The sequence below is a fragment of the Periophthalmus magnuspinnatus genome, chromosome 6 (assembly GCF_009829125.3).
Source record: "Periophthalmus magnuspinnatus isolate fPerMag1 chromosome 6, fPerMag1.2.pri, whole genome shotgun sequence".
NCBI classification, from domain to species: domain Eukaryota; kingdom Metazoa; phylum Chordata; class Actinopteri; order Gobiiformes; family Gobiidae; genus Periophthalmus; species Periophthalmus magnuspinnatus.
This window is the reverse complement of record NC_047131.1, coordinates 12,895,725-12,908,037: the sequence shown is the minus strand read 5'-3', so window position 1 is coordinate 12,908,037 and position 12,313 is coordinate 12,895,725. Positions and strand designations below refer to the sequence as shown.

The window sequence follows — 12,313 nt, the reverse complement described above, 5'->3', positions numbered from 1 at the left end:
AGTGGATGTTGTTATGTCAGTAAATGTATTTAAACCCCGAAACTGACGTAGTTCAGACGTGTTTTGGTCAAACCTTAACTTAATAACACAAAACAGTTTACTAAGTTACGCTGGTATCGCCTCATTACAGCTTTATTTCCAAAGGTAATGACATGCATGAATCTTGCACCGACACGAAAATCCTTAACTTGTGTGCCAAAAACAACAAATAACTTCATATATTTAAAATTCTTTCGTGCGTAAAACAAACAAAGTACATTCCCGTTAGTTCTCCGCATGTTTCGGTGGTGCGTTCGAGTGCCAAGGGAAAGTAGCGTGTGCGTCGCTCCGGAGGGGGGCCACCGTTCGTCAGCGAGGAAGGGGGCGGAGTCTCTCACTGACAAGACAGAGCCTGGCTTCTGTGAGTTTGTCCAAGCCCCCTAAAATAGCAGTCGGCGCGTAAATGTGCACCGAAATTACTCGTATCCAAGCGGAGACACCGATATAGCGCCTCGAGTCTATATCCAGATACTGACTTCGGAGCAGAGGTGAGTGGCCGAAATAGACGCGCTATTACAGGAGAGAGAGCTGTTTGACAGGGACGAACGCGGAATGTGTCAAAGACTGAGCTCCATCATGTTGTAACGGACCTGGTTTAGTCCCGGTTTAGACCTGGTTTAGTCCCGCTTTAGGGTGCGTTCACAGCTTAACTCACAGCACATCAAAACTGTGATGAACTCGGAACTAAACCAGGACTTAAACAGAACCAAACCAAGTCTACATCAGGACTAAACTGGACTAACACCAGGACTAAACCAGGACAAGTGTGAACGCACCATAAGACCTGGTTTAGACCTTATTTGGACGTTAAACATGTCCAAGATCGACCTACCTGATTTATTCCGTGTGTAGTCCAAGTTCAGACCTAGTGGCCTGTTTAGTTACGATTTAGACTTGGTTTAGTCCCGTTGAAGTCCTGGTTTAGTCTGTGTATTATAGATATCCAGGTTCATTCCTGGTTTAGACTTGGTTTGATCCTGGTTTAGTCCTTGTTCAGACCACGTTTTCTTTTTAGTTTGTGCTGGTTGAAGTTCTGGTGTGGTTGTTCTTTGGTAACGACCAAGTCCTGGTTTATAAAGTTCTTGTATTAATACTTGTTTATACCTATTTTAGACCCCATTTACGACAGATTTTGCTCTGGTTTAATCTGTATAGTTTAGAGGAAAATATTTAGGACTGACGTCTCTGATACGCACGGGAAGCACTTTGATTCACTGAACTGTCTTGAAACAAAAACTCTTAAATAACCGTGCCATAAACGCGCTCTTCTGTATAATACATTTCACCCACAACAATTTCTGATAAATCCTGTCAACTTGTATGGTTTTATCCCACACTGCATCAGTCGAATTGCGCTGTTTTCGCTTGGGGTTCGTGCGTAATTGGTGCCTCGAAAGTATCTTGTTGTGAGTTTGTTTTGGGACAGCGCGGTAATCCTGAAAGTGCATTCGGTAAAGCGAGCGCGCAGTACGGGCAAAACAGCAATCAGTGTCTATGTAATAACATCCCTGCGCAGAGACAACATGCTCCCGGGCTGCGAGACACGGTCCGCGCCACATAACCGTGTCATGGACCAGGTTTAGTCCGGGTTTAGTCCTGGTTTGTAACGTGTAGCACCGGGTTAGTTCTTGTTAATTGTCTATTTTTTGTTTGTGTTGTAGCTGTTTTATTCAAGGTGTTCTATGGTTCTTGTTTAGTCTTAATTTGGTCCGAGCTCTGTGCTTGTTCAGTCCTGGTTTAGTCTTCGTTTAAATGCTGATTTTGTCAGAGTTTAGTTTTGGTTTAGTCCTAGTTTACAGCAGATTTTGTCTGGGTTGAGTCCTGGTTTAGTCCTGCTTAATCCTGCTTTAGTCCTGGTTTAGTCCTGGTTTAAACCTGGTTTTGTCTGGGTTTCATCCTGGTTTAGTTCTATTTTTAACCTGGTTTTGTCTGGGTTTAGTTCTAGTTTAAACTTGGTTTTGTCTGGGTTTAGTCCTGGTTTAGTCCTAGTTTGAACCTGGCTTTGTCTGGGTTTAGTTCTAGTTTAAACTTGGTTTTGTCTGGGTTTAGTCCTGGTTTAGTCCTAGTTTGAACCTGGCTTTGTCTGGGTTTAATCCTGGTTCAGTCCCCGTATACCACCGGTTTGGCCCTTGTTAATTAAATATTGCTCCATAATATATAATATATATTTATAATTTAAGCTTATACGCATCCCCAAAAATGATACCATAAGCCGCCACTGCACTTAAACCTGGTTTAGTCTTGGGTTTGTCCCTATTTAAACTTGATTGATGGGAGTACCTAGGTTAGTCCTGGTTTAGATCTGATTCCAGTCTTCAGTTAGTCTGGGGGTGGATCTAGTTTGTTTTTTGTTTACCTGGTTTAGTTCGAGTTTAAACCTGATTTTGTCTGGGTTTAGTCCTGGTTAAATCCATGTATAGTACAGTTTTTTCCTTGTTAATGTACTTTTGCTGTTATACCTGGTCACGACCTGGTTCAGTCTCAGTTACTCTATGTTTAAAATAGGTTATGGAAGTACCTATTTTAGTCAGTCAGTTAGTTTGGATTTTGATCTAGTTTTGGTCTGTGTTATACCTATATATTTTATTCTGGGTATTAGTCTTAATTTAGTCCGAGTCCTGGATTAGTACTAGTTAAAGATCCTATATTACACAGAGCTGGAGTTGTGTTTTGTTTCATTCACACATGTTTGAGTAAGTATGTTTGGATTATTAGTCTGTCTACATGTTCTGTTCCACCTTGTGGTGTTAGCTTTTGTTGAGTAGAGATCGGCAACTCTAGAAGTGACATTATCCAAATAACTGTAGTGACACTGTATGTGTATGCTGTAATATTGTGGAGAACTCCTTGTATTACCAGATGACATCACAAGGTGGAACAGAGTGTTTTAAATTTGATCTTAAGAATGCATGGGTTGTGTGTTAAATGTGTGAATGAAACAAAACACAACTCTGGGTGTTTTTGATGAGAAAACAACATTATAACATAGATCAGAAAATAGCGTGATATGGGCCCTTTAACACCTAGTGTAGTTCTGGGTTATACCTGTGATATACCTCTTTTATTCTGGGAAGAGTTGGGTCCTGGTTTAGCCTTAATTTTGTCTAAGCTCAGTCCTGGTTTAGTTCTTGTTTTTTCCTGGCTGGAGAACAATCTGTCTGCTTGTTTTTTTTTATTGCCCGTGGGCAGTTAAATTGTTTAATGTGTAAACTGTTCTCTATTGGTTAAATAAATTTTTTTTCTTCCTAAAATTTTAATCTGGTGTAGCGACAGCTGTTTTGATATTAGGCTGTAGGAAAATAAAATGAATTGAACAGTTTAGATTTGGTTTAGTCCTGGTTTAGTTCTGGTTTAGTCCTTTTGCATTCCTAGTTTGATCATAGATTAGCCCTGCTTTAGTCCTGCTTTAGTCTTGCTCTAGTCCTAGTTTAGTCCTGGTTCAGTTCTGATTTATTCCTGGTTTAGTCCTGCCTTAGTTCGGTTTAGCCCTAGCGCATTCCTAGTTTGATCCTATATTAGTCCTGGTTTAGTCCCGGTTTAGTCCTCACATTAACAGTAAAGACACTTGATAATAGCTGGACCTATGAGACCTGGATAGTGCGGAGACTGTGGATCATACTACACGCTTCCTGACCCCGGCGTTTGAACTGTGCAAAGTGGACACAGCCTCTATATCTTCATTGCTGGTCACTCACTGGTCACTCACCACTAGAGGTGAAAGCTTTTGGAAAAATATCTAATTTTCTAATATAGACTGTGATTAGTGTTGTCACTAACATTTTAAACTAAATTTTGATACTCAATACAGATTCTGATACCACAATAATAATAAAAAAAACACTCTTTAGATAATAGCAAAACCCCCCACAAATTTCTGTTAGATGGAGAACCTTGTTGTTATTGCAATATTTTGTTTTTGTATATATAATATACAGGGCTGATATTTGCACTTTTGAGCATGTCAGCCATCAGCCTTAAATATCCAGCAGAGGCTGAAATTTTGTTTGTGTCTACCAGCTGCCTAAATCTGAATACATTTTATTTTATTTGAACACTTCAGACACAACAGTGGGTAGAGACAAGGCACTAAATGTGATTACACTGGTCTCTCATTCAGTTTGGAGTAAAACAGGGCTGTCTGAATTTGTAATAAGTTCAAATGATATAATCGAGATATCGGCCCAGAAATATCGTTGAGTTGATATCGGACATCAATTCCTCTGGACTGTAAACAAGCATTATCGACATCAGCCATGGAAAAAAAACAAAACACACATATTAGTCGTTCTCTAGTTTTTTGGGATATTATTTATTTTTTCAGCCAATATTGCGACATCGATACTTTTGCTATATGTTCAAAACATTATTCAATATTACACAAATAAATGAGTAAATACAGTGTTTTTGATTTTTGTCTACATAATATTTTACTGATAAAAAGTGAAGTAAACATAAACTTGATCAGGAGTACCTAGCTGGAGGGTGACGTCACGAAGGGGGTGTTCTACATGTATCTCTATGGTGAAATGTTCACCAGTTACCAGTGCACACATTAGCAAGCACTATTAAAAAAAGTTATAAGATCGTCTGCAAACTCAAGAATCAATACAAAATGAATTTAAAGAGCACATTTTCAGGAGCTTGCGATCAATACGAGTGTTTATGGTCCTGTTTAGGAATTGATTTTCCACAAAAAGATGAGAGTGACTAACTAAAAAGCTGTTGGCTAATGCTAGCTAGCTTGTGGCTGTAATACTATGTGAGAGGCCTTGTTTAACAGCACACATCATCTCACCTGTTGTCATTCAGTTAAGTCAGTTCTTTATGGTCAGATTGTGTTAAAACAGATCTCAGATTAAAGTCTTAACAGAGCCTCAGACAGAGCAGCGCCTCCAGTTAGCATCACACCTCCAGGGAATGTTGATGACATCAGCTGCAATAAATCAATAAAGCAGAGATGTGTACCACAGTGCCACTTTAATAAGTAATAGTTTGTTGTTTGTGTGTAAAAGTGTCGAACTTAGAGTGCTTGTTTAAACTCATACTTGTGTTCAGTAAAGTGATATTACCATAACAGTGATATAACATATAAACATATTTTTATTTATCAGTTTTGTTAAATGTTTTTGTTATTAGGTTTCTTTATCTCCACTTCACTGAATTTGACTACTGTGCACCATACTCCCACTTTGATTAGGCGTACATCAGTGTAATAAGTACTGCTCTGTTACCCAGTTTAGTAAATCCAAGGTTGTGTATGAGTTTGTATTGAATTCAGATGAGATCATTTGGGGAAAATTGCCAAAGTCTGCCCTACATTTCTGTCCAAAAACATCCGCAGTGGAGTGGTTAGCCTTCGTTAGCCTCAACGCGTAATTGAAAATAAGTAATCCAGCCCTGATCCAAAATGCTTCAAACGGTTCATGTGCTCTCTCCTGAGCCTGAACGCTGAATAGCAGTACTGTTTATGGTGTGTCTGCCCCCTGCTCTCTGTTTGTGTGACCTGTGTATGTGAACATGTTTTACACTGCCCTGTCTGCTGTGGTGCGTTCAGGTGCTCTCTGTTTGTCTGACCTATGTGGACATGTTTTACACTCTTCTGTCTGCTGTGGTGCGTTCAGTTGCTCTGTCTTCTGTCCGCTGTGGTGTGTTCAGGTGCTCACTGTTTTGTGACCTGTATATGGAGCAGTTTTCTGTCCGCTCTGGTGCTTTCAGGTGCTCTCTCTGTGATGTGTGTATGTGGACATTTTTTACACTCTTCTGCCTGGTGTGCTGCGTTCAGGTGCTCTCGGTTTGTGTGACCTGTCTATGTGAGCACTCTTCTGTCCACTGTGGTTCTTTCAGGTGCTCTGTGTTTGTGTGACCTGTGTATTTGAACATGTTTTACACTCTTCTGTCCGCCATGGCACGTTCAGGTGCTCTGTGTTAGTCTGACCTGTGTAAATGAACATGTTTTACACTCTTCTGTCTGCCGTGGTGCGTTCAGGTGCTCTGTGTTAGTCTGACCTGTGTATGTGGACATGTTTTACACACTTTTGTCCGCCGTGGTGCGTTCAGGTGCTCTGTGTTTGTGTGACCTATGTATCTGGACACGTTTTACACTCTTCAATCTGCCGTGGTGCGTTCAGGTGCTCTGTGTTTGTGTGACCTGTGAATGCGGACATGTTTAACACTCTTCTGTCCGCCGTGGTGCGTTCAGGTTCTCTGTGTTAGTCTGGCCTGTATGGAGCAGTCCTCTGTCTGCTGTGGTGCGTTCGGGTGCTCTGTGAGAAAACGAGAGGTGAGGATCAGATGGTTGTGTTTGAGCAGAGCGGTGTGTGGGCAGCAGAGAACACAGGAGCCATCTATCAGCCACAATATATCCCTCTGCTCTCTCTCCCTCTCACCCGTCTGTTTGTCCTGCTTTCTTTCTCTCTATCTCCCATCTCTCTCATTCTCTCTCTCTGTCTTCTCTCTTTCTGTCTCACTCTCTTTCACCTCTCTATTTTCGCTCTTTCTCCCTCTCCTGTCTGTTCCTCTCTCTCTCCTACACCTCTGTCTCTCGCTTTCTCTCCCACCCCTCTTTTCCCTCTAGAAGGAGACTTCTATCTCTGTCTTTTCCTTTTCTGTCTGTTTCTCTCTTTCCATCTGTGTCTGATTGCCTCTCCCCTCTTCCTCTCCCCTTTCTCTCTATTTACTCTTGTATGTTTTAAGTGACATATAATAAATGCATTGCTTAAACTCAAAGTTCTCTTTCTACCCCCCCTTTCTTTCTTTCACTCCTCTCCTTCACCTCTCTCCTTCCCTCTTCTTCTTCCTCTCTCTGCCTCTTCTCTCTCATTCACCTCTTTCTATTTCACTCTCTCTCTTTCCTTGTATTTTTAAGTGCATATATTAAGTCAAAAGTCTCTCTCTTTTTGTTTCTCTTCCTCATCTCCTTTTCCTCCCTCACTTCTCTCTCTTTCCCCCTCTTGTCTTCTCCCTCTCTCTCTCTTCACCTCTTTCTCTCTGTTTCTCTCTGTCTTGCCCTCTCCATCTCTGATTTTTTCTCCCCTTTCTCTCTGTTTTTTGTATTTAAGTGTCATGTAATAAATGCATTGTTTAAAGTCAAAGTTCTCTCTCTATCCCCCTCACTCTTCCTTTCTGTCCTCCTCTGCTTTACCTCTGCCTCCCTCCTCTCTCTCATTCACCTCTTTTTTCTCTCCATCTCTCTCTGATTCTCTCTTCCCACTTCCTCTCTCCTTTCTCCTTATCTCTCTATTCTTGATTTTTAAAGTGATATATAATAAATGTATTGTTAAAAGTCAAAAGTCTCTCTCTTTCTCTCCCTCTTCTCCTCCTCCTCCTCCCCTCTTTCTCCAAAGAGGACACATAGCACAGAAGCAGAGGATGTACTAGCACAGTCGTACAAACAAACCGCTCTCTGATTGGACGGTCAGACTTTCTACCTTTTTATTTATTAGTAAAACATTATAATTCTTTCCTGTTGTGTTCTTGTTCTGCTGGTAGAACTTGGCAGCCATGTTTTTTTGCAGCAGCGGCTACAAACGTAACTCACGACTACTGAGTGTAATGACTGTAAAGAGGTGGAACTTGAAACTTTCTAGAGTGTTGATCTCTCTCGGGACATATTTGAACCCTCTTTAGCTATAAGATTCTGTCCAGTGCTCATGCCGCAGCCTTTTTTCATAAATAAACAAAAGCATGTTACAAAACAATGCACTACAACTTCACAAACCTGATGCGATGTGCAGTAGTTTCATTAGCAGGATGCACGCTGATTGTGTGGTGATAACGCTCTGAAGTGGGAGTGCAAAAACAAAACTGAAACAAATGAAACGTTTTAAAGCAGGCCTGTTACACCAAATGGACTTTCCAGAGCTTTTCACCATGTTGTAGTTGTTTCCTCATTTACCCTCCCGAAGTTGTATTTGAAGTTTCACCCCCGCTGTTCTGTACTTAGGTCGTTCTCCAATTTTATTTCTGATTTGCGTGGGATTCGGCACCGTTGCGTAGTCATTTAAAAAAATCTGCTACTTGCTAGTGTGATCTGCAGCGATCCATAGGAGCGGCCGACAGCTCCACGGCTCTTTGTTGTGTTGGTGTTTACGGTGAATTCCGCTCCCATTGGGCACCGCATTTTCTCACATGGAAATCAGCGGAATTCTTTCTTTTATTACCTCGTTTCAGATGAATATTGCAATTTAAACTGTGCAAATCTTAACATAATGATCCACTTATGTCATAGATTATAACAGAGCAGACACAAGCACAATAGGTCTTCTTTAATGTTTTGTTTTTTTTTTTTTTTTCCAAGAATATAGCATTTTCTATTAATACCTTCCTTTAAAGTCGCATTATGTAACTTAAGTGGTGGGAATTTCACTTCGTGCTTGTCTTCCTGGAGAACGATAAATATAATGCCATACTGTGGGAGATTCCAGACAAAGCAAGAACATCGCTATAGAGACAAAGTTACATCATGCATCTTTAATTTCCACATTTAATAAACCATATAAACATTATTCAAATCTATATCCAATTATAACACATTAACACTGGAAAATAACGAACCACGTCTGTTATTTAAAATTATGGGTTATTTATGGTTTGGTCTATGATTTAAAACAAACGTAACCTTTTTATTTGGGCACGTACTTAATCATTCTGTTCATTTAATCCTCAGAAATTACACTTTTCGTTTTGGTTTCATCAGCAAAACAATTACATAGACACAGAAAAATATGAGTCAAACAAATGACCACTTCAAATTGTCAGTGAAATCTCGCTAGAATGAGAGGACACCCTGTTATGTCCTGCTTGTTTGAGTCTGGCCTCGGACATGCTCAGATGAGTCATGTGACGGGGGAGCAGATGCGTCCTGTTGCCATGGCGATTGTTTATTGTTCATCAACAGTCGAGCAGTTTGTAGATTCCCGTGCGGGTGTGAGAGATCGACCGTCGGTGTAGAATCTGGCGCTCTGCAGATAATGTGAGCCGGGGCAGTTAGCTGTGGACTGTCCCGATGCTAAATGTAATCTATATATATGCTCATAAACAAACAATTAAAGGAGGATTACGCAACTTTTCACCACCATGGAGATGTTATTGCTTACCTAAAGTATTCTAAAGTATGACGAAATTACACATCTTGCATTTATTCAGGTATAGGGGTTATTATTGCTCAGGATACACCTTGAAAAACACGCATTTTTACTGTGCGCTTTATCGCCTCTCCACAGATCTGACCTGTAGCTTGGCATGGTGGCATTGCCTGCTCATATGTCACAGTCTTAAAATGCCTATACCAGATTTTCTCCATGTATTTGAGCTAAATGTGTCTTTCTCCAGTAGAGATATATTTTATAAGCAGCTCTTGAGATCAAAACAAGTCCAATAAGTAGGAAGTGCGCTTTAGCATGCTAGTTGTCGTCTCTGCGAGTTGTGAAAAGTGAGGGTGAGTCGTTTAGATGCTCTGAATGCAGAAGGTAAGTGAGGAATAATTGCAAACTTGTTAAAATTCAGTTTCTAGTTCTGTTTTTCACATTTTCAAGTCTGTAAAAAGCAGGAACAGCGTCTTTAATTTCATGAAGACTTTTAATAATTTCCATTTAGCACACACACACAAAAAAAATGGTCAAATTACCTCCTCCAAAGTTGCGCGTCTGCTCCAAACCACATGCTTTTACTGACAGCGGATTGGCCGTAGACCTCTCCATTACAGTTTAGAAAGTCAAAATTTTGGCACAAATTCCAAAACTTGCCACTCAAGGAGCCAATACTCAGTTCAAGCTAGCACCACGTTAGCATTTACAAGTATTAAATCTCATATCAAAACTACAAAACACTTATTGCAGAACCTAAAACACTACGATCAACTATTTGAACACAGATTACAATTCTAACTGTCTGCGTACTTAAACACAGGGGCGTCAGACTAGAGGGGGGTGAAGGGTACTGTTTACCCGGGGGCCCAGAGCAGGAAGGGGCCCCTCACAAAGTCTGTAATAGGCATTTTTCATAAGACAATATGTAATACGGGCCCTCTAAGATATATATATATTTTTTACCTAGGGCCCAGAATTTGGAGCTACACCCCTGTCTAAATACTACACAACGCCATAGAGCAAAGACACAAAGGACACAACTGAGCACACAGGAAGGATTCACAACATGAAGAGGTTTTTTAGCAGTTGGTAGTGTGTAGGAGTGTAGGAGTGGGTCTAAGCCTGTCCGCAAAAACTCTTCATGTTGTGTTCCTGCGTGTTCAGTTGTGTCCTTTGAGTATAGCACATGCAGAGAGCGTGTTACATTTGCTATCTATGTTCAAATAGTCGATGCTATTAATATATAATATAATAGTTAATATAATAAATAAAATAAATACATAAACAAATACTACATAAATAACACTACATAATAATAATAATAATAATAATAATAATAATAATAATAATAATAATACATAAAATAATAAATAAATAAAATAGTATATTAGTACTGCATAGGCCTGTCACTATAAATACTATACCAACTTATTCAGTATATGAAAGCTGGAACAATATTTTTTGGGGTCAGTATTTCTCGTGTGTACTTTTTCTTTGCACTTCTGGGAGATTTTGTTTTTTTGGTTTGGCTTTATGATAAGATTTAAACTGTAAAAGTTTGAATTAATAACGTCTATGACTCATTACAGATGCAAACTAAGTACGAAAGTGTTTCATTCTGCAGTTTATTTATCGCACCTCATGTTTTTTTCACAATACTGTAGATTTAGAATAGTTTTTATGTTTTAAATCTGCTCTTGAGTGTGAGTGTGCGTCAGTGGCATAAATTAGTTTCAATATTATCGTTTTTTTCGTCTATATTTTCTTGAGCAATATATCGTTCTTCATGTGTTATTGTGATAGGCCTAGTACTGCAAAAACATGAACTAAGTATTTGCTTCTCGAGTGGCGAGTTTGGGAATTTGTGCCGAAGATTTTGACTTTCGTGTCGCAATAATTGAAAAAACAAAACAAAACCGGTAACTGTCAACGTCAACCCCAAGCCCCATCACAGATCATAGAGTTGTGGTAATAGCTTGCATCGGGCCCACTGAATCAAATGATAATGTTGTAGTGCATCGTGTTGTTTCGCTGCACACACATGCACACACGCACACACACCCCCACACACACTGCACACACACATACGCACACACTGCCTGATCAGCCCACACACTCTGTATTAGTCATGTGCTGCTCTAGTGCAGTGCAAGGACTCTCACTATTTCAATTTTAGAAGCACTTTATCTTTCAATACATTTCTTTTTAATTTCGTTAAAGGTTTTTATTTATGTTTTTCGATTAATCGGCCAGTCAAACGATTATTTCTGTTAAAGTTTGAGATTTTAAACACGTTATAAAAAAAAGTTGAAATATAGTGACTTAAAAGTGCTTCATTTATTTAAAAAAAAAAAAGGGGAATCAAAATAACTAAATGCTTTTTTTTTTTTTTATCAAATTCATTTCTGCCGCAGCAAGTTTTTTTGACTTTTTAGACAGTCATGAGAGGTTGGATTAAAGGTTTACGTATCATAGTTCAACAACCAAGTGAGATATTCAGGCAGTCTGTCATCATAGTCCCTTATAAATACACATATACACACACATACACACATACATATACACACACACACATACGCATACATACACAAACATATACACATACATATACACACATATATACACATACATATACACAAACATATACACATACACATATACACATACATATACACATACACATATACACATACATATACACATACATATACACACACATATACACATACATATACACACACATATACACATACATATACACACACATATACACATACATACACACACACATATACACACACATATACACATACATATACACATACATACACACATACATATACACACACATATACACATACATATACACATACATACACACATACATATACACACACATATACACATACATATACACATACATACACACATACATATACACACACATATACACATACATATACACATACATACACACATACACACACATATACACATACATACACATACATACACACATACACGCATACACATACATATACACATACATACACACATACATACACATACATATACACACATACACACATACATATACACACACATACACACATACATATACACATACATACACACACACATACACACATACACACATACACATACATACACACATACATATACACATA

General features: G+C 39.1%; 1 protein-coding gene across 3 annotated transcripts in view; it reads left to right on the top strand.

Moving 5' to 3' along the window:
* The first annotated feature begins 389 nt into the window (after window positions 1–389).
* Window positions 390–12,313, top strand: part of mef2aa (myocyte enhancer factor 2aa) — a 116,606-nt gene continuing 104,682 nt past the window's right edge. For all 3 annotated transcript variants that reach the window (XM_055222324.1, XM_033968513.2, XM_033968514.2), the window contains exon 1: window positions 390–527. The gene's annotated coding sequence lies outside the window, so the exon portion shown is untranslated. The remainder of the gene's footprint in view (window positions 528–12,313) is intronic.